This window comes from Trachurus japonicus, chromosome 15 (genome assembly GCF_045865225.1).
Source record: "Trachurus japonicus isolate A0001 chromosome 15, Traja_1.0".
Classification (NCBI taxonomy): domain Eukaryota; kingdom Metazoa; phylum Chordata; class Actinopteri; order Carangiformes; family Carangidae; genus Trachurus; species Trachurus japonicus.
This window is the reverse complement of record NC_140921.1, coordinates 26,030,443-26,052,280: the sequence shown is the minus strand read 5'-3', so window position 1 is coordinate 26,052,280 and position 21,838 is coordinate 26,030,443. Positions and strand designations below refer to the sequence as shown.

Below are 21,838 nucleotides of genomic sequence, written 5' to 3'. Positions count from 1 at the left end.
GAAGTTATATTTTGCTGTGCCTCTTTCTGGCGCAAGACCTTTAGTAATGGGAGATAACATTGCTATCCTTTATGGGATTCAGCGAAAATATTCTTTGTGTGTGTGTGTGTGTGTGTGTGTGTGCGTGTGTGCGTGTGCACATTTGTGTGTGCAGGTGAAGGAGGGTGCATTGCTGAAAGCGTCGGAGGTCCTGAACAGGGCTTTACCTCTGCTTTTCTGGGATTAGAGGGGATCCAACACTGTCCAAATCTTATCTTAACCTACTGTCCAGGCCAAACTAACAGACACACTCTAGATCAAGCTGCAGGACAATAGACCTGCCGTGTGTTAGTTTAACAGGTCTCTATGCTCACTAAAGGGGGATTGTGGAGGCCTGTTCTGATGTCCAAAGGCATGTGTGTGTAACTTTGTATGCATGTGTAGGTTCAAGGAGGGCAGGGACACATAAGGTCGTGCATGTGAGCGTGCATGTGTGGAACACTGGAATGTGAGGGAGGAAGGGTGGGTGGGGGAGTGCAGCAAGGAACATCCTATTAATACCAGACCTAATCTCCACCCTGAGTACTGAAAATACACACACGCACATAGGACACTGACGAACGGGGGGCAACCCCCATTCAGAAGGACCGCCATTCTGAAAATTTCCAAAGGTCCATCATTCCAAATTTCCGGGGGGCCACCATTCCGAAGGTGTCAATTGCTGTGTTTTTTTTTTTGAAAAATGAAGCTTTGCGCAAATTCATGCAGGACAAGTCTCAAGCCCCAGCTGTAGTCAGCTGACAGCCAGCCCATTAGTCTCTATCCAATCACATTCATTCTCCCACCATAGGCGGCCTATTTAAATCTAGACTGTCACTCTGATCTCCCCTTCTACACCGCTGCACACAGCTGCCGCTGTCAAAGCTTGCCTCCTCAACCTTCTCAGTGTCTCAGAGTCTTAAATGGCTCCATCTCACAAGGTTACATGCTGTCATTCCGACATCCCACCATTCCGACATCCTGTAGCGTAGCCGGGGGGGCAACAGTATTTGCGATCTTTCGACGATTACCAGGTGAAAGGGACAAATTTAGCCTTCTAGCTCCATAGGACCCCATTCATTCTGCACTCGTCCGCGATCACTCCTAGTGGAATTCTGGTGGAACTGCAACCAAGTTCGATACAATGGCTATTTCCTCTGCCTATTTTACCAATCCATCGAGAGACCACTGAGGACATAGCAATGCAAGTGGATATGGGGTTCAAAATACTGGCGTCGGTCAGAGGAGTCAGTGTGGAGGATGTGTATAAACGTAGATGCACATGACCGACAGCACAGAGCACAACAAAGGGTTTTCAAAGCTGTTGACAGAGATGTACAGCTTGGAAACACCAGCGGGGCAGATCTTTTGTGGCACCCACACTACACTGGGCTTCAGCAGTGCCATGAATAAGGTGATGCGGTTGGTGGAGGCTGATATGAAGATGGAGCAAGTGCTACAGAGTCTCATGGTGGATCTGGCTGTAGACAACAAGAATGCCAGTGTGGCTGGACAGGCACTGGACATGTGCCTCAAGTTGGTGGCTCCTGAGTATGCCCACAAACCCTGCAACCGCTACAGGAAATTCCTCCTCTTCCTTGAGCAAAGGCAGGTATCCAGTGTGCTATTTTCCTACAAAGACAGCAGGTTTGGGTGTCTCTCCAGGGCAGCAGCAGTCCTAATATACCACTTTGGCCAGCTGACAGAGTTCCTGAGCCAGAACCCTCACATAAACAACTGCCTGGCCTGCCTCGTCAGAGAAGTGATGGAGCTTCCCTACCTCAAGGTGGTCCTTGTGATGTTTGCCCGCCTGGGTGTGCACTTGGTGGAACCCTTCTATGCCAGAACCATAGAGAAAGATGCTACCCATACTCAGCTCAGGGAGTTCTACAAGGGACTGCATACAGGCTTGGGCCAGCCAATCAGCGACAACTACACTACGTTCACAACAGCTGAGTATCCTGTAGTGTCTGACAAGCTTTTCAGTGGTGTAAAGAAGACCTACACAGAGGAGATCCTGAACTCAGTGTCAGATGTGGCTGCCGAACACTTGAATGAAGTGAAGAAGCTGACAGAAATCATGCAGCCTCACCTGCAGACTGTCCTGGCCAGGCAGCGGAGGGGCTATGGGATTGACGAGGAGACCTTCCCAATGGACTATCCTGTCAGTGAACAGGCTAGTAACATTGATGACACCCCTGTGCACAACACTGGGGTGGAGAGACAATGTGGCAAGGTGGACTACAGACTGAAGAAGCTAGGCACACTGAACGCAGTCAGTAGGTCTATCATTTTACAGAGGAGCCAGGAGCTTAGGGATGGACAGATTCCGTCCTTCAGAGGTTTCAAGGCAGCAGCCCAAGCAAAAAGAGAGGTTGAACTCAACTGGAGTAAACTTATGAAGGTGAAATTCGAGAGTGGGGCAGACCAGAAACAGGAGATGGCTCAAAGAAAGGAGAGGAAGAGACTTGGCATGCTGGACACTAGGGGTGTACCCGAACCCGAATATGGTATTCTTATGTTAGGTTCTTTTAAGTTAATAAAAGAACAATATACCACACAACAACTCTTCGACATTGTGTTTTTTTGTATTAGTGCCTATGGAACACACCGAGGACTCCTTTGTTTTCACCAGTGAGGTGGCGTGGCCTTTTAAGTGACGTAGGGTTGTGGTCTTCTATAGTCGTTGACCGGAGGAGGGAGGGGTGGGGTGGCAGTTCTCCTGTTGTCGGTAGCGCAATGGCGTGTAGCATAAACAGCTCATGCAAAGCCTGACTTCTTCTAACGCAGAATCATATTTCAGCACTGAGACAGTGGACAGCGTGCTTGGTCACTCTCTCATGGGTGCCATCATGCTCTGTCATATTTCAGCACTGTGGACCTGAAATTCCTAGTGCCGACATACAGTATAAAGCAAGACACAGTCACACAGCCCTACAGGCTTTTATTGCTTTTATTTTGAAAACGGGACATATACCATCCTGTCAATATCACTGTCTGTTTCGCGGGTTGCCTAGGCAACTCTACATTTCATTTGATCGAAGTCGGGACGTTTGCAGACAGTGCTGCTAGTAGGCTAGTAACAGTAGGCTATTGCTAAAATGGGGAAAAACAAGTCGGGTTGGCAAAAGATGAAGGAGAAACAAAGGAGGATGAACTTAGTGGCCTCTTGTGCTCCACTCACTATTTCTCAACTCAGGCAGCCCTCGACATCTGCCCAGCTGCATGCTCGCCCTTCTTCTAGCGATATAAGTGGGACCATGTTGTTCATGCTAACGTTAGTGTTACGACGATGATGACAGTGGTAGTGGTGAGGAGGAAAACACGTTCGATGGGTGAAGAACATGATGAAATTGATGAGGAGGAGGGTAGGGAAGAAGACACTGACACAGCAGTTCACTCTTCACCAATAAATCCATGGCAATGTCCATAGTGTTACGAGGCAGAAAGAGAACTAGCAACACTACACAACTGAGAGTGTTGATTTGCTAGGAGTAGGTAAAATATCAGGATACGTCAATCAAAGACAATGTAGGGCCCATCATGCCACAGGATGCCCGGCAGCGATCAACGCGAGACCTTGGCAACAGTCACGCGAGGTTGGTTCATTTTGAACACACGGCGGCGGCAGGTCTGACGGTTCGGTTGACGGTAGGGATGGGACTTTTTGTCGACAAATCAACAAAAAATCGACACATGCTCCCCTCGACAAAAAAAATAGAGTGCCGATTTGTCGAGGGGGCGGGGCTTGTGGGATTTCCAAATTGCTTTTGTTTTTTTTTTGGCTTTTAATTTATTACATTTCCTATTCAAATACACATTATACAGTGCCACTTTTCCTAAAAATAAATACAATATTTTAAATAAAACAAATCTACTTTTTCTAAATGGGATCGCTACTTGACCCTCATTCAACGTCACACGCGACGGGAGCATGTGCGCGTGACAGGCGACAGAGTCAACATGGCGGCGGCGGCAGCGGCGGGGAGCAAGAGCAAGGTGTGGAGGAGTTTTATCAAAATCAACGATAAATTAGTGAGGTTCAAATTGTGCAGCAAGGATTATGCTTTTCACACATCCACGTCAGGGATGCAGGCGCACCTCGACAAAAAACACCCAATGTCGTCTTCATTATCACAGAGCAGCATGGACGCCTTCAGAGTGCGAACGATCGACAGTCGCCGCGCAGAGAAGATCACTGGTTTAATGACTAGCATGGTAGCTAAAGGTGTCCTGCCTGTCAGCTTTGTCGAGGGGGGCGGTTTTCGTGAATTCATGGCTTTTCTTGAGCCTGACTATCAAGTGCCATGCCGCAAAAGAACGAAAAAAATGAGGATAAGGCTGCGTCTCTCCGCAAATCGCTATGTGCAGCGGAACACCTGGCCATTACCACAGACGCATGGACGGCTCTCACTACATTGTCATACGTGACTGTTACAGCTCACGATTTTGAGGACTGGAAAATGAAAACCGCCATCCTGCAGACACGCGCGATGCCAGAGAGGCATACCACCGAAAATCTCGCTAATGTTCTGGGGGCGGCAGCCGAGGATTGGGGCATAGCCGACAAAGTTGTAGCATGCGTTCACGACAATGCTGCTAATATAACTGTGGCAACCTCTCGCCACCTGGAATGGGAGTCCCACCGATGCTTTGCACACACGTTGCAACTAGCCATCAACGATGGTTTCAAACTGAACTCCATAGCCAATGTTGTCGGCGGGGCAAGTCGTCTTGTCTCGCACTTTAATCACAGCACGGTTGCGTCTGAGGCGCTCAAGAAAAAGCAGGTGATGCAACATAAGGTCGTAAAGACGAGATGGAATTCAATCCATGATATGTTTGAACGCCTACTCGAGCAACGTTGGACCATAGCAGCAGTTCTGTCAGACCGAGAGGTGACCAAAGTGTCGGATGCCAGGACCCTGGATCTCACCGATGCCAACTGGCACACCATGGAAGAACTGCTGCCAGTACTACGTGCCATGAAGTCGGCCACAACCGCACTGTGCAGTGAAAAAGAAGTGTCGGTGTCAGTCGTTTGGATTCGGATTGGACCCACTGCCGGTTTTGGCCCGCGGGCCGCATGTTTGACACCCCTGGTTGAAGCACTGTCTCCACGTGTGTTTATTGACAACAGGATTATAACTTAAAAAGGACACGTTAGCTCGTTGGTATGGTAACAGGTGACTGTTGCTGCGTGCGTCTGCCCCGAGTCTGAAACAGCGGTGGCGTTAATGAAGCAGCGTCAGGCCGCTCACCAGTGAAATGCTTGGTGAAATCGCCGATTAAATACGGCGAGCCGCGAGCGACGTAGCATAGACGTGAGCCTATCTCACCTGGTAGAGCACACCTGCTGCAGCGACCCAGTTCGATCCCACCTGACAGTCACTTTGCTCCGTGTCAATCCGGTCAATCCCCCCTCTCACTCTCCCTCCCTCTCCCCTGTCTCTCTCCAGCTCTCCTTTCAAAATAAATGCATAAAAACTCCGAAAATAAAAAAATAATAAAATCTGAGTCGATGCTTGCCCGACCGGACAAGTCCGCACAGGTTCTACCTGCCCGCCGGTAATTTTTACTTGCCCCGGGCAATCGGGCAACCATTGATGTCGAACACTGCCACTTTTGTCAAAATAATCTTTATTTACTTGCACAAGTTTTATTTGGCGGTATGATACTGTTCCGGGACCCCCTGTTCTTCCTCGTGCTTGCGTGGAAAGCCTGAGGCAGGAAGAGCAATTCCTGCCCTTCATGAGCCATCATGAACGGCATAAGCAGGGAGCGCAGCAGCAAAGAAAACCCAGACAGAGCAGAGCAACTAACAAGATACAATGATAGGATTCATAACAGATAACGGGAGGAGCTGGGGTGGAAGTGGGTTGCAAAAAAGCCAGCAGAGGAAGCAGCAGCAAGGGAGGTGACGTCAGGTTAGCGCAGTTTAAATAGCGCGCTCTGAATGCAATTCCCCAATAGGAAGCAGCCACGGGGAGTCAGCTGAGCCATCAGCTGATCTGCACCGGTGATGACAGCTACGCTGTGCTGATTTAGAGCGTCACGTCATGGCCTGCCAGAACTAACGCTACGCTTGATTTGTTCTCTTTTTTTTTTTTTTAACAGATAGCCTGTAAAATTGATTAAAAAAAGAAAAAAGATAACATGTATGTCTATTGGTCATATTGTTTGGCTTAGAAATAATAGATTTTTTTTTAACTGAACTTTTGTTCTCTAGCTACTCGTTATGAGGCAACCCATAAGGAAAATGAACCTGCAGAGCTGACCAAGAGGGTATCAGTCCGCCCTCAAAAATATCAGGATGATTCAAATGACTCAGATCCAGATGAGACTCAGATTCTGACTCAGCCATTGCAAGTCGAGGTGACTATTTGTTTTAACTATTTTGAGGTTTTTTGAAGAGGAGAGCGGAGGGGAGCGCACACCTGTATTGACCATTTTAATCTCTCACAACTAATAGAGCAACCCACGAGAGTCACTAGTCACTCCAGAACTAGAAAAAATCTCTTGTTCTCTAACAACCGGAATGTCGGATCACAATATAATACTCTTTTCCAGAAAATTATAAAAAAAAAACGTCTAAACAGACCTCTCAGGCCCCAATCGTCAGCCAGTTTTATCCCAAAGAATTTTCAACAAAATTTTGTGGCAGCCCTAGAGCGTATTGAGTGGGATGAATTTTTTTTTGTGTGTGACAACATCGAATCTGGCTGCTCTGTCTTCCTGTCCAAAATCAGTGAAGTGATGGAAGCTTTCACCAGAAGGGGGAACCATAGAAAAGGGCAGAGGGTAACCCTTCCATGGATAGACGACCACTGTAGAACCAGGATATAATTCTCCCTATTATATCCAAGGTGGCTGAGAAGTGGATAGTCAGTTTTATCACCAAACATCTGGATACAGGTCACACCCCTCTGCATCATATGCAGTTTGGTTTTCGAGCTCTGCACTCCACGGAAACAGCTACCATGCTCACTGAAAAAGTGAGGCACTTATTAGACAGCAGTCCCTGTGCCATGGCAGTGTTTCTTGACCTAAAAGGGCTTTCGTGTAACAATGTTCATTTCCAGATGTATGCTGATGACGCCGTTGTCCTCACTCACGGTAAAAACTAACATCTGTCATGTCCAATGTTCAAGAATGGCTCACTGCCTCACGTCTGTACTTAAATACGCAAAAAACGGCTTTTTCTAAAAGACCTGTTGCAAAATTCTAATGTTTTTTTGAACGGGGAGGAACTTAGTTTGGTGACAGAGTTTAAGTACCTCGGTGTCACCTTAGATCCTACCCTATCCTACAAAAAGCATGTGAAAAAAGTAATCAGAACAGTTCATTTCAATCTGAGCAATTTCAGGCAAATAAGATCCTCATTAACTGAAGAAGCAGCAAAAATATTTATGCACTCTATGATACTCTCACATATTGAGTACTGCTTCACAATCTGGTTTTTAACAGGAAAAACCATACTCAAACCCATTGAATCTCTCTATAAAAAAACTCTGATGAAATGAAATGAACAAACTATGCAAGTCTGGTCGCTTTTCCACTGTTTTGCTACCCCTCCGTCTGGCCATTTGCATTTGTTTACAACCAAGCCGGCGAAAAATCAATACGGAGCAGTGGATAACGTTACATAACATATACAGTACGATGTTACAATGTGTATATTTGTGTAGTCTTAACTGTCATAAACAAAAGATTATGGGTTACGGAGCACGTTTGTGTTGCTGTGCCGCAGAGACGAGAGCTGGGACACCGGGGCGGCGACTGAGTAACTAACTACACTTGCAAGGTTGGTTTTCAGCCGTGAGACGCCAGGTGAAGGCAGAGAGCCTCCGTTCTCACTCGTAACAAGTCATGTAGTTAACTATCACAATTACTCTTTAGCTTTTTAATGAAGGTAAAAATGTAGCCACAGGAGAAATCCTGCTTAGTTTCATTTTATTTTGTTAAGCGCCGTCACTATGACGACCGGCTACTCTAAAGGCGGTACTATCCTGTAATGGAAACGCTCTCTAGAACAGAGGTCTTCAACAGGGGGTCCGCGGAGGTACTGCAGGGGGATCGCGAAAGTTTTGGTTGAGGGAAAAAAAATATGAAAGTTATGAAAAAAAGATCCATTGTGAATATGGTGTTCCCTGCTGCTGAACATCAGATTTTTACATAAAAGTCCTTTGTTTTCCTATAATATAGGTGTCAGGCGAGCCTTTGTATTGTATCTGATACAAACACGGCACACCGTCTCTCTCTCTCACTCTCTCTCGCTCACTCCCCCCCACCCCCCTCTAAAATCATCCCCATCGCGGGCGCGCGCACACACACACCGCTGCTGTGACACTCCTGAACCGTCGGCTACACAACACAATGATGGGACTTTATGTTTTCATTCTCCATACACACTCGTTAATTCACAGCACACACCCATACGACGGTGACATTAACGCGCGCCTCCACGTCTGCTCATAGCGCAGCAATAATGAAGCAGCGTCAGGCCGTCACTGAAACCGAGACATGACACGGCGGGCCCGGTGGAAATGTTCTCAGAATCAGCTCCGGTGACCACGGTGCTGACGATTGGGGGTGAGTCGCGAGCGTCATATGTCTTTTTAGAGCACGGCCGCTGCAGCAGTCCCATCGCTGCGTGTCAATCCCCCCCTCTCACTTTCTCTCCGCGTCCCCGTCTCTCTCCAGCTGCCCTTTCAAAATAAATGCATAAAAAGCCAGAGAAAAAAACAAAGTAGGGGAAACACTGCTTTGTTTTCTCTGTCTTTTTATGGTTTAGTAATTCTTTCATTGGTGCAGTAGCAGCGTTCAGTTACCACGAGCGTAGTTGTGACCTGTTGTGATCATAGATGGCATAGGCATATATTTTTTATGTAAGTCCCTTCGAAATATAGAGTCCCATGACCAGCCAAACTCCTAAAAAAAAAGCACCAGGGCCATTGCTAGGAATCCAGGGCCCCCTGAAAGTTTACTAAAGTGGGCCCCTGCCCCCTGACTTTTCCACTTTTTTTCATAGACTACATATCTATTATCATTTCTTATTTAGCCTAATTTGTTTTGATGCTAATGCAGCATTACTATGAGTATTAGTCAGGGTCTTATGCAGAATAATTCAGTCATACAAAGATTAGACTACTGGGGTTTTTGTGGGCCCTACTGGGCGCTGGGCCCCTAGAGTCCAGTCCAGTTTTTGAACTGTCATTTTCTGCTGTACTTTGTAGTTTGGCCTTGGTGTCTCGCACTCTCTCTGTGTTTCCGCAGATCCACCGGAGCTCCATCTCTCTGCACCAGCCACCGCCTGCATCGCCCCCCCCTCCCACCCTTTCCCCTGCTGTTAGACCGGCCTCCCATGGACCAGTCTACCACCCAGTCCTCCCATCAAGCTGGCCAGCTCTCCCTGCATGGCTTAGCGCCCTACACAGTTTTTTTTATAAAAAAAATAATGGGATTCATAGCTTAGAAAGTGCTTAGGCCTACTACTGCGGAGAAAAAGAAAAAGAAAGTCTGGCCGGGTCTTTGTTTACCCTCCAGTTGCGTGGGTCACGTAACTGAAAACTATGAACAATCCCTCTGACTGCTTCTCTCTGATATCTTGGAACAGTTTAACCAGAAATCTGCTGATATTTCCTCTGAAATCGATGCCAATATCTCTGAAAACTCCTATTTCTTATGCTACCAGCACTGCTGGGAGTAAAAGTTTGGTGCACATAGCAACAGTAACCAAGGGGGGGTTTTGATACACATTTGTTTTTACCAGTTTCAATTGTCTCAACAGTTAACCAGAGTAATATAATAGGAAGTCAGCTGCCAATCTGCAGGGACAGCGCGTCATAAGCGCGAGGACAAAAATGTAGCGTCTGCTTAAACTGCACTATGTATGTAACCATGGTGAGCTCCAGAGACCGAGTCTCCCTCCTTCACTCATCCGCACACCAGCGCCTTGTGCCCGGGCAGCAGGCCGGCCAGGCCCCCTCTAGTTCTGGAGCTTTTTTTTTTTTTTCGCTTTGACAACAGCTTACCGGTCCCGCCACTTTTACCTTTTTCCAGCCAGATAACATCCAAGACAGGCCAGAGATAATAATAATAAAGATAATAATAAAGTAATAGAAAGAAAAAAATAATATACACGAAGAAAAACAACTTCCGGTCGTGACTTCCGGTATGGATGAGCTGAGCTAATGGCGGCGCCCTTGTCCCTGCACACGGGTCCCTCTCAATACCATAGGCGCAAATTCCCCAAAATAAACAGACCTCACACAGCAAAACAGGTGAGCAAGATTTTTCACATGATTTTTGTTTGATTGATGATTCAGTAATTAAGTTATGCTGTACTCCAGCAGAGGCACTCTGTCCCGCAGAGGCAGTTCATAGATTCATAGCAGGCACCCTGTCCAGCAGAGGCAGTAAGGCAGTTCATTCATTTAGATTTGAGTGCAGTGTTGACAATATGTAAGGCCTGTAACCACCGCACTGCCAATTTAAAAAAAAATTGTGACCATGCAAATAGTCACAGAAACATGGGATCTCATGTGGGATTGAAGAGTGTTCTGGAAATTTCAGGACTTTTTCTACACTAAAGTCTCACATGCAGTGGAATCACATGGGCCTCCGTGCTGTGTCACAGAGACAAAACAGGTGTCAGCACAGTGGTGACCTTAAATGCAGCATTCCAGGATGTGATTTTAAAGCTGACACTTTTCCCTTGCTTTGTGGACATTTAAGATTACATACGTAATGGCAAAAAAGTTAACTGTCCTTTTGATGGATGTTCAAAATATTTCAGAGTGAGGACATCATTTGCTACACACGTATCAAGAAAACATAGAGAGTCATATTTAGCACAGCTACAAGATGGTCAGATTCAAGATGAAGACATCCAACACCATGATGATCATGAGATTATTGATCCAGCCCTTGATGACAGTGATGGAATAACCCAAGATTTGAACCCTGACACATATCTCAAGAATCTTGCATTGTTTTATTTAAAACTACAGGCCAAACTGCTTTTGCCAGCCACTACAGTACAGTGCATTGTAGAAGGATTTCAGGAGGTCCACAGCAGTGAAATGCAACATGTTCTGAAAAAGGTGGAAGAAGAACTGACAGGTTTACACATTACAGATGAGGAAATCCAGAAAATAGTTAAGGAACTTCAAGAAGGAGATTTATTAACTATACAACGAAGGTGTTTTGAGATCAGACAAAAACCGGAAATCATATTTCAAACAAAATTTTGATTATGTTGCACCTGCTCAGGTGTTTCTAGGAACTGACAACTGGTAAACAACGCTTTTGTCAGTATGCCTGTACAGCAAACTCTTGCTGCCTTATTTAAGCAGTCTGATGTGAGAGACCAGTACGCACAGTCAAAATTACGTGTGCACGCTGATATGATTTTAAACGATGTTAATGATGGTAAATATATCAAACAAAATCCCATCTTCCAAGGATCTTCTTTGTCACTTATTCTGTACCTGGATGCCTTTGAGGTAGCAAACCCCCTAGGCTCTGGCAAAAGGAAACACAAAATCATGGCCATGTACATGACACTGGGGGAAATATTGCCACATAATCGATCATCTGTTGACCCAGCACAGCTGGTTTTACTTTGCAGAGAGGAGGATTTTAAGTCGTTTGGCCAGGAAAAAGTATTTTCACGCCTTATTGCTGACCTGAAAGACTTGGAGGATTCAGGTTTTCAGTTGGAGGATGGGAGCAACCTTAAGGCACCACTGTTTGCCATTTGTGGTGATAACCTTGGTTCCCATGGTGTTGGTGGCTTCACAGAAAATTTTAGCACTAGCCAACACTTTTGCAGGTACTGTGTGATTGACAGAGAGACATTTCGCAAGTCACCACTGGTATTTGGACCACAACGAACCCCTGAAAATTATAATGACTGTGTTCATCGACTGACCCCTGACAAGAGTATGATAGACGGAATTAAATTTGATTCATGTTTCAACTCCCTGAAGTGTTTTCATGTCTGCTCTGGCCTTCCTCCATGTCTTGGACATGATCTTTTTGAGGGAGTAATGGCAAATGATTTGGCCCTCTTTATTGAGCATTTGGTAAAAGCTGAAAAACATTTCACCATCTCACAAACCAAACTCCTGGGGAGTGACTCTCAAAACAAGCCATGTGAGATTAAAGAAAAGGCCAGAAAGCTCAGTGGTTCAGCCACACAAAATTGGTGCCTTTTACGACTCCTACCACTTTATGTCGGCCAGTGGATAAAAAATCCTATGGAAAGTGAGGTCTGGCAGCTGTGCCTTAAACTGAGAGAAATTGCTGAATTAGTCTGTGCTCCAAAAATTAATCAAAATGAGGTGGCATATCTAAAAGTTTTGCTTAAGGAATATATTGATTTACGAGTAAAGATGTTCCCTGACTGCCCCCTCAAACCAAAACATCACTACATGTTACATTATCCTGACCTCATCCTTAAATTTGGGCCACTAATACGCTTGTGGACCCTGAGGTTTGAAAGTAAACACTGCTACTTTAAGGACTGTGCCAGAAAACTTCACACTTTTATTCATTTGAGTAAAACAATGGCTGAAAGACACCAGCTGCTTCAGTCTTACCTAGGACAAGGACAGTTATTCCCAGCTCCCATTCAGATTACAGGTGAAGCAAGTGAAATAGATGAGCGGGCATACAACAGGCATATACAGATGGTGTTAAACACAGCTGATATTGATAAACATAAAACTTCAGAAGTTTCAGCCGTGACTTATAAAGGTACCAAGTACTCAAAGGGCCTTGTTGTTGTTCTTGAGCACACTGGGGAAACACTGGTCTTTGGGAAAATATCTCCGATACTTAGTGATGAGGAAAATGTGTACTTTGTGGTTTTGGTGCATCACTCAGTTCTATTAGTGGATCTTGGAGTCTACTACCTGGTATCAGATGATAAATATGCATTTATTAATGCAGATAGTCTGCAGGACTATTATCCACTGCCTGTGTACAAAATCAAAGATCTCCCTACTGTTTGCTTGCATCACTCAGTGTGTTCTTCATTCTAGGGATGGATGATGAATGTATTCAGGAACTCCAGACAGTGCTACCTAGGGCTGAAACGATTCATCGAGTTACTCGATTAACTCGATTACAAAAAATAGCTCGAGGCAAAAACTCTGCCTCGAAGCTTCGTTATATTCCTATGACGCGCAGGGATATCGTTCCACACGGACCGTTGTTAAGGAAACACACCACTAGCGCGCGATGGCGGAGAGTCAGGATGTCCGTAAACGGCAGAGATAATCTAAAGTTTGGGATCATTACATAGGCTACTCAAAAAGGAAGAGAACAAGGTGCAGTGTGTCTACTGCAGCGGCGCCGGCACCTGTAATCCCCCCCTCCTCCTCCGCTTTCCCCCGCTCCACAGCGTCTCCCAGACCGTCATATGTAGGCTAAACCTACCGTAACTTCTCAAAAAAAGAAAAAAAAAAACTCCGGTCTCCTGTGCTGGACAGGTTCCTGTGAATTAGCCTCGTAAACCCGCCTCTCCCGGAACTGCATTTCATTTCATTCTGAGGGAGAGTCTGGCCTCATCCCCATTCTAAGCGTTTGGACTGAAACCCTCAGAAGGCCGAGCCAATCAGCGTCGCCCGCTGTGATTGACACAGCACGTTGGCCAATCAGGGACCGACTGGTGTAACGCCCCGTCACTACACCAACTTGCTGATTGGCTGAATGGGGTTGTCTGTCAACGCTACTACCAAAGATATTAAACCGTCTTTGCTACTACTCCAGTGCTCTACTCCCGCCCAGCTCCTGCCCACCCCAGACGCTTAGAATGGGGATGAGGCCAGACTCTCCCTCAGAATGAAATGAAATGCAGTTCCGGGAGAGGCGGGTTTACGAGGCTACCTGTGAATACACCTCATAAAGCCCGTTTGAGCAGTTTCTAAGATGCTGCGATTCTCAAAGACCCGACCCGACCCGGTCCAATCCGCAGGTGTTGAAGCCTGGACCTGATGCAGCTGGACTCACGAGCATTAATTCTCGGCTGGACCACGGCAAAATAAATAAATAAAAAAAGAAGCCAGTGGTCCGACCTGACCCAATTTTTAATCAGAATTTTAATAGAAAACATAATTTGTTTTTTATGCCAAGTCTTGACTTATAATTGTATTATTTACATTTTACTGTTAACCTGTTTGGCTTGATATTTTATATTCTTTGGTCTCAGGTAATTTTCAGAAGGAGCAAATGTGCAATCCTTATTTGTAATGTTAGCAGAAGTAAGCAATCCGGTCGTTTCGGTTAATGCTGCGTTCCAGGCAACCCACTCGTGTTTTTCCGACCTGTTTTAAAGTCACTGTAACGGCCACTCGTAACTTCCGACCCGTGAACTCGTACCAGATCGAACTGGTACGACTTCACAGGTCGGAAAAACACGAGTTACGGGCTGCCTTGAACGCACCATAACTTCTTGTCAGCCGATGGAGTTAGCAGCCCCCGCCCTCGTCATGGCGTGTCGTGTTTCGGTCCAAACACTCTATGTAAGTGATTGCTGTCGGAAGATAGAACTATTTAAGACTTATATTAACACAAAAATATCGCTTACTTCTGCTTTAACTGTTGTTACCTACTTATTGCACTTGCAATAAATGGGCTTTTTGGAGCCAATAAAAAAAGCCAAATGCTTGAACATTCAAAGCCACATCATTTTTGCTGTTTTGGTTGTTTAAAAACGCAAAAAAAAATGTATCCGATTACTCGATTAATCGATCGATAAAGTGCTAGATTAATCGATTACAAAAAGAATCGATAGCTGCAGCCCTAGTGCTACCTGACTTGGACAGTTTGGAGTTTACGGCCCTTGTGCAACACTTGACAGCAGAGCTCGGACTAACAAAGAAAGAGGACCTTCACTTAGTTGAGGCCAGGCCTTCAATTTTGGACCGGCCACAGTAATTTTGGATGGGCCACTACTTAGGAAAAAATAACACTAACATACATAGAGTTGGAAATTATTCCTGAATGACTCGTTCGTGTGTCTATATTGCCTTGAAAGCAGACATCTGCTGAGACCTATGGCTGAGATGAGCTTTGACAGCGCGGTGCGCCGCTCTCTCTCCCGTTAAAAGTTAATCTAGCTCACCCAGCGGACCTCTCTCTCTCTCGCTCTCACTGTCTCTCTCCTGTTACTTATATGTGTTTAACCAAATACACGAAAAGCCAAATCAAATCAGAAATGCGTAGCCCACTTCTTTTTTTAACTCGTATACATTTATTTTCATAAAGTAATAAAATATCTCGACGTTTTGCCATTGTTAACATTGATACAAAAGGCTGCAGGAATGGAAGAAGAATTCGGCAAATCAGGCACAACAAACAGGTTTTGCACAATGGTTTGCACAGATAAGTCTTAAAATATGTGCAACACCTTCTCATCACAATCCACGCCATCTACACAGTTACTTTAGCAGCTGTTATTAAAACCCAACTCATCAGGACGCGATATTGGACCACCACTCACATTACACAACAAAACGTTAACAATTAATCCACACTCAAACCGTTAACTGTACTCAACAAGCTGTTATTACAAGGTTTACAACAGATATGACAGACAACCTGGGCCGTGTGTGTGCGTGTATAAGAAAGGGAGGGAGGAAAAAGTAGGTAAAACCTGCTAGCTGCTAGCTGTTAGCTACCGTAGCTCAGGCGTCGGTCTCCCGTCAGGTAAAAGCTGCCGTTTATTCCTCATATGAAGCTCAATAAGTTATTGAGCCTCTCCGGTACAGTTATCATCACTGCTGTTGAATTAGCTGCTAAACTGCTGGACGCTAAAACCGAGGGGGCGTCTGTTTGTTTACAATTCACGAAAGCAACGTGAATTTACGTGCCGCTCACACTCAGTAGAGTTACGCAATGAGGCAGCGTAGCCTCTGCCTCCCTTGGCGGTCAAACTGCGCATGCGTAAACAGCCAGCCACACACACACACACACACACACACACACCAGAAGAGGCAGAGCAGCTCTGTGCCTCTGAAATACAACGAGATGGCGAGTGGTTTCTACGGCCGCTGCCTGACCGGAGGTAAACTCAGATGAGTCGCGTTTATTAGACTATGAAAATCACCAAATGCTGACACATTTAAACCTGTGGTAAAGTTATCTGAAATAAAAATAAATAAATAATTAAACCTTAGATTAACTAAAGTTATGTTCACCCTGTCATTTTGGATGGGCCAGTTGTACAAGTGGGTGGGCCCAGGCCCGTTAGGCCCACCCATAACGCCGCGCCTGGTTGAAGCAGATGATTTACAGCAGCATCTGAAGCCAATACCAAAGATATTCAATAAATGGAAAGATACTCCATGAGCGGCTGCTCCAATGATATGAAATGGTATACACTTCCTATCTCTCTAAATGGGCTTGGCCAACCGTCACCCCACCTCGTCTGTAAACATGTGTGTGGATTTATACAATTTGTAGGTAGATGAAAGTGAGATATTTATATTTTCTTATGATAACATTAAATATTTACACTACTAACAGTAATATTTAGCATGCCAAAAATAATTTAAATCATTTTCACAGGAGTTCGCGGCCGTTTGTTTGACGTTGCCTAGGAGATCTGTGCCAAATCTCGCGAGAGTGTGTCGTAGAGACAGAGACAGTGGATTTTCTCCTGATGTGTCTGTCTGAAAATTGCCATTTTCGTGTCAAACTGTTCAGAAGAGATTTGGCTTGTGAAAAATGAGTCCAAAATTTACTTCAGTGACTGTGGGGAGAAAGACCCGACCATAATCTGTGTTCACGTTCAATTTTCCCATTGGAGTCAATACACTCCAGGCTGCCTCTGAGGGGCGTGGCCGTGCAGAAGCCCACGTGACATGCATACAGGAAGCTGACTCGTCATGGAAGGTCTTGGTTTATAAACCGTCTTTGCCAATACTGCGCCGCAGATTCGTCCACGCCTTCAAACCAATAGGTGAGAAAAAAAGACCCAAGCAATCAACAGCATTCTCACCCACATCCACCCCAGCAACACACCTATTCACAAGATCACCCGGCACTAGGGATGTCACGATTGTTTTTACATGTAAAGTTTCTTTCCAAAAAAGATTATGTTGGAAACACAGAGGCAGATGTGCACAAAGTTAAGGTAAATGTAAGAAATACTGGTCCAATTACCTAACGTAACATAGGTACAATTGGTAGGAATTTAAATGTTAGCGTCTCATTTGTGATAAAACAAACAAACAAACAAACAATTAAAATAAACTTAAACATTTGGTATAGATGACAATTAATGATTTGAATATTTAAAACACTTCCCCTGGAGGATTTATAATTGGTTACATATGAATAGTAGATACTTAAAATATTTAAAAAATTTGTAATGTAATTATATTTTGACTGTATTTGATTTTACACATTCATATGTTGTGAAATTAATTAGACAGACAGCATTGTTTCCAGGAAGTACATGATTTTATTTATTTATTTATTATAATTACTTGATAAGGCGAAATACATCATTCTAGACAAATACATTATTCTGGCAGAGGTTACATTATAAATAGTAGTTAGTTCATTTATTGACACAAATTATTAAAAACATAACATTTGGGTCCAAACAATAAACAACACAACTCATGAAGTGCATAATAAGGTAAAATACATGATTCTGGCAGTGAGTTGAGTGTGCAGGTCCGTAGTTCTCTTTTCCTTAAACTGTAAATAATTAAACTGTGTTCTTAATCTTTAAAGCACTGGATGATGCTGATCAGTTCATCTCTCTCAGCACTGTAGCGAATGAAGAGACAGCATGTGCCCCAAATATGGACACACAACATGCAGTTGGACAGGCCACCATCACACTGCCTCGTGCACAACCCCACTCCTCAACTCTTCTCAGACTCTCCTCAACACCACAGAATTCCTGGATCAGCCACTTTGAGATTCCTTGGGGAAAGATGCCTCAAAAGCTCTTGGAGGCAACACTTGGACAGAAGAGGGCAAGGCCTGAAGACAGGAGAGCATGGAAGAGGACTGTGGTGGATGCCATGATTGCACACTGTCCAAATCCAAATAAGGCGGCATGTGAAGAAGTAGCAAAAGCAATTGTGTCAAAATACCCCTCAACCTTTGCAGACACAAATGAAGAAGGGGGGCAGATAGGAATAGGTTACTATTCACTTGCAAGGCAGATGAAGCAAAGAGTGGAACATGTAAATAGAAACAATGTAAGTGAGAAAGTAAGGCGACCAAGATCAGCAACAGAAACTACACATGGCGATGGCACAACCATTAAAATGGGCAGGTCCAAGGTGGATAGCTATGGATGCATTAACTGGCAGCCCAAAGGTCTTCCAGACGGAGAGAGAGTACAGAATCTTTAGAAAATAAAATAAAAAACATGGTAGCCCTATTCCAGTCACTCGGCCCCAGCGCTGTGGACAGTCCAGATGTGGATGAATCGATGAGGCTGACATATATCTATCAGCGCCATATGCTAAACACCTGCCCTCCTCCCAGTATTGCTGTTATTGAAGATCACTGGCCTTTTCTTTTTACCAAAAGAGGACTCGGCGACCACTTCAAAATTCTCACAGGTATCGATGCCTGTGATCGAGTAGCAGAAGCCCTACAATCCAAGGGGAAGAGGATTATAAATTTCTTTCAAAGGAAGACTCAGAACCGAGACATCCAGCGTCTTCTTCAAGAGCTTGGTGAAAGCAATGCCATGCTGCAGAGCCGGACTGGCATAGCAGCAGTACTTCTTATGATGAAGCGGTTCCGGGAGCAAGAGAACTCCATCTTTCTCTTGGCAGATGTAAGTAGGCACATGGCGCTTTTCCACTACACAGTAAAGGTGCTTTTCCCACAGCTGAGTTCTTCTAGTTCCTCCTCAGCGGGGGCGGGGTTGTCACGGGGGTGATCGCGGAGCCGCATTGTCTCTCTCTTTTTTCGATCCGCTCGTCAGCTCCAAACTCACTCGTCTGCACCTCGATCACGGACCACAGTGTGGTTTTCCACACAGATCATTTAACTCGGGTGAAGGAATAACAATAACAATCTCGGTACAGATCGGTGGTCGCTGTTGCCGCTCTGTTTTTGAAATTTCCGGGTTTGAGTCTCATGTCAGACGTAGCGCTCGTACTCTTCCAGTGACGACGCTCTGACCAATCAGTGGAAGGCAGTCTAGCGAATTGCATGATGGGCTTGGGCATTAATATAGTGGGGTAAGTGGTCTCAGACTTATGAAGCCCACTGTGTTGTTGTATATGATATTTTTAAAATTGTAATCCCTAGCTTTTTTGTGTTCTTTACAGACAAATGCAACAAAGCTATCCATAGAGACAGACATGAGCTTCCCTGCCACACCAAGACTCATAATGCTGGGTAAGAGAAGTCTCACTTATGGTCTCAAGAAATAATCAGTGTCACTTTGAAATATGTCCTTTTGAAAAGATGTGCAATGTGTATTTGTTTTCTTTAAAGGAATACATTCCTTGATGCAACAAAGTGGATGGTGAGCATAGAGGGAAAGGTGGCCTTTGTTTTGGAGGAGCACCTGGGCTTTGCAGATGCCTTGTCCATCTTCTTTGGATGCTTCTATGTTTTTAACATAGAGTATCAGGAGCCTGCCTGTGCAACACTTGAACTTATACAACGGTAAAGTACTTGTTGTTTGCTGTAGATGAAAAGTTGATCTTTTTCACCTTCTCTATATCAATGCATTCTAATGTGAAGCCCCTGTGCCCCCCTCCCATCAATCTTGCTGTCTAGATTTTTCATGAGGATAAACCCAGAAGAAGGCACAAAATGCACGGCCAAAACTGGAGTGAGTAGGAAGACGGGGTCGATAGTGAAGAGGAAGGCAGAAGCCATCAACAGCAGCGTGGCCTCCTTCCTAAGGGAGCTGACTGAGTTCAAATGGAGGAACTTAGACTAGGTGAGTTATTTCATTCTTACCTCTCACCAGACAGCTGGTCAATCATTTTAGAAGGCAGTTGATGCAATAATATGCGTGTCTGTGTTACAGAGTGAGAGGCACCATCAACTGCTGTCCTGACCCACTCGACTGAAGTATGGGGGGGGGGGGGGGTGCTGCTGAACCTTTTCTGATGTAAAACAGGGCAGTAGCACTGGAGAGTAATACAGTAAATGATATGACTTAACAGAATACTAAAAGCTGAACAGCAATTACATGACAGCAAAAAATGTGAGTAAAATTCTCCGTTCTTCTTCATTCATAGAAGGCACTCTGTCCAGCAGAGGCAGTTCATAGATTGTTAGCACTCTGTCCAGCAGAGTGTAGAAAAAATGTATTCAAACAGTCATAACTGATTATAGACTTTCAAGAATTCACATGTATTTTCATGCAGAAATAACTCCCACATGGAATGAGCGTGTCATTGGCCTTTGTTTAATTCAAATTCAAGTTCTCAGTTTGACCTTTTACACTTTGTCCAGGACACGGCCTGTTCTGTCCAGAGCCTCAATTTCCTAAACGCTAAAATATGCTGCACTTAGCTGTAGATGTTGACAATTAGACAATTTTAATAATCTGAGTGGTGTTTACTGTAATTCCGGGTATGTTCATATTCATCTGTGAATTAAAATGTTGGCAGTTCATTAATTGTAGGCTTTTGGTCCTAAAGAAGCACTTAATAGATTGGTGGCACTTTGATGTTTATTGCCTTTTTATATGTTGGCAATTTAAAATTAAAAAAAGTTTAAAAAAAAGAAAGAAAAAAGATTAGTTTCATGAATTGAATGTTGTTATTTTAATAAAAAAAGAGTGACATATCTGAATAATTGTCCATTTTCATTTTATTTTCCAGCATATTTTAAAAAAAAATATGAATTACAGTGCAGCTGAACCGATCCACAACACTGACTACAGTTATGGCCCCCCCTTGTCCAGATGCGTTCCGCGGTCCATGATCTTGAGGGATGATTAGTTTACGGGTCAATGGCATGATGTCAAGTGTAACAGGTACTTTTTCATAAAAATCTGAATACAGGATAACATTTACATTAAAATTTAAATACAAAAAAGTCTAGCAAAATCTATTTCAATTAAATTTTTCCCAAAGAAAGTAGGCTACCTGTGTATTTTATTAGTACACTTAAATCCGCTGTAGGTGGCTGATATACACGATGTTGACGTGTGCATGGGTGCATTAAACCAGTCCAAACCAAAGGTTCAATGTTACTCAAGGTTGATTTATCTTGTTCTTACCATCGATAAACTTTAATTCCAGCACGGCACGGTAAAGAAACGTGCGCCTCATCAGCCACCACCTGTGGTGCCTTACGTCACTTCCCTTTTCTCCGGAAGTGACCCAACATAAACCACCAAAATAAAACACAAACTCATCAAAATAAAAAGAGCAAAATGGCTCTTACACATTTTATACTTATTTTTGCAGTACGGTAACTCATGCTCACTGCATTTGACCTGATCTCAGTGGAGCAAGATGAGTCCCTTAGCACACCATGTCTTTTAGATAAGCCCTGTTCTTGAGCCTCGGACAGTCAATAATACACACACAATAGAGTTATAATGGCTGAAACCAGTGTGTGAGTGGTAAACTTAAAGGGATAGTTCAACATTTTGGCAAATTGGCCCATTGCCATAATCGCTATAGTCATAGCAGTAGGTTCGTTACCTTTATTTGTCGGTGTAAGCTATTTTTAGAACGGAGGAGCGGAGCGGCGAGCTGCTCAGAGCTACGTTACGGAGGCTAATGGAATTTCTTGGTTTCCCTCATCAAACTCATCAAATACAAAATCCCAAAACTCCAAAACGCTTTCGTGGACAAGT

General features: G+C 44.4%; 1 pseudogene; it reads left to right on the top strand.

Annotated features, from left to right (window-relative positions):
• The first annotated feature begins 3,981 nt into the window (after positions 1 to 3,981).
• On the top strand, positions 3,982 to 19,960 carry LOC146973827 (uncharacterized; annotated as a pseudogene).
• The last annotated feature ends 1,878 nt before the right edge of the window (positions 19,961 to 21,838 follow it).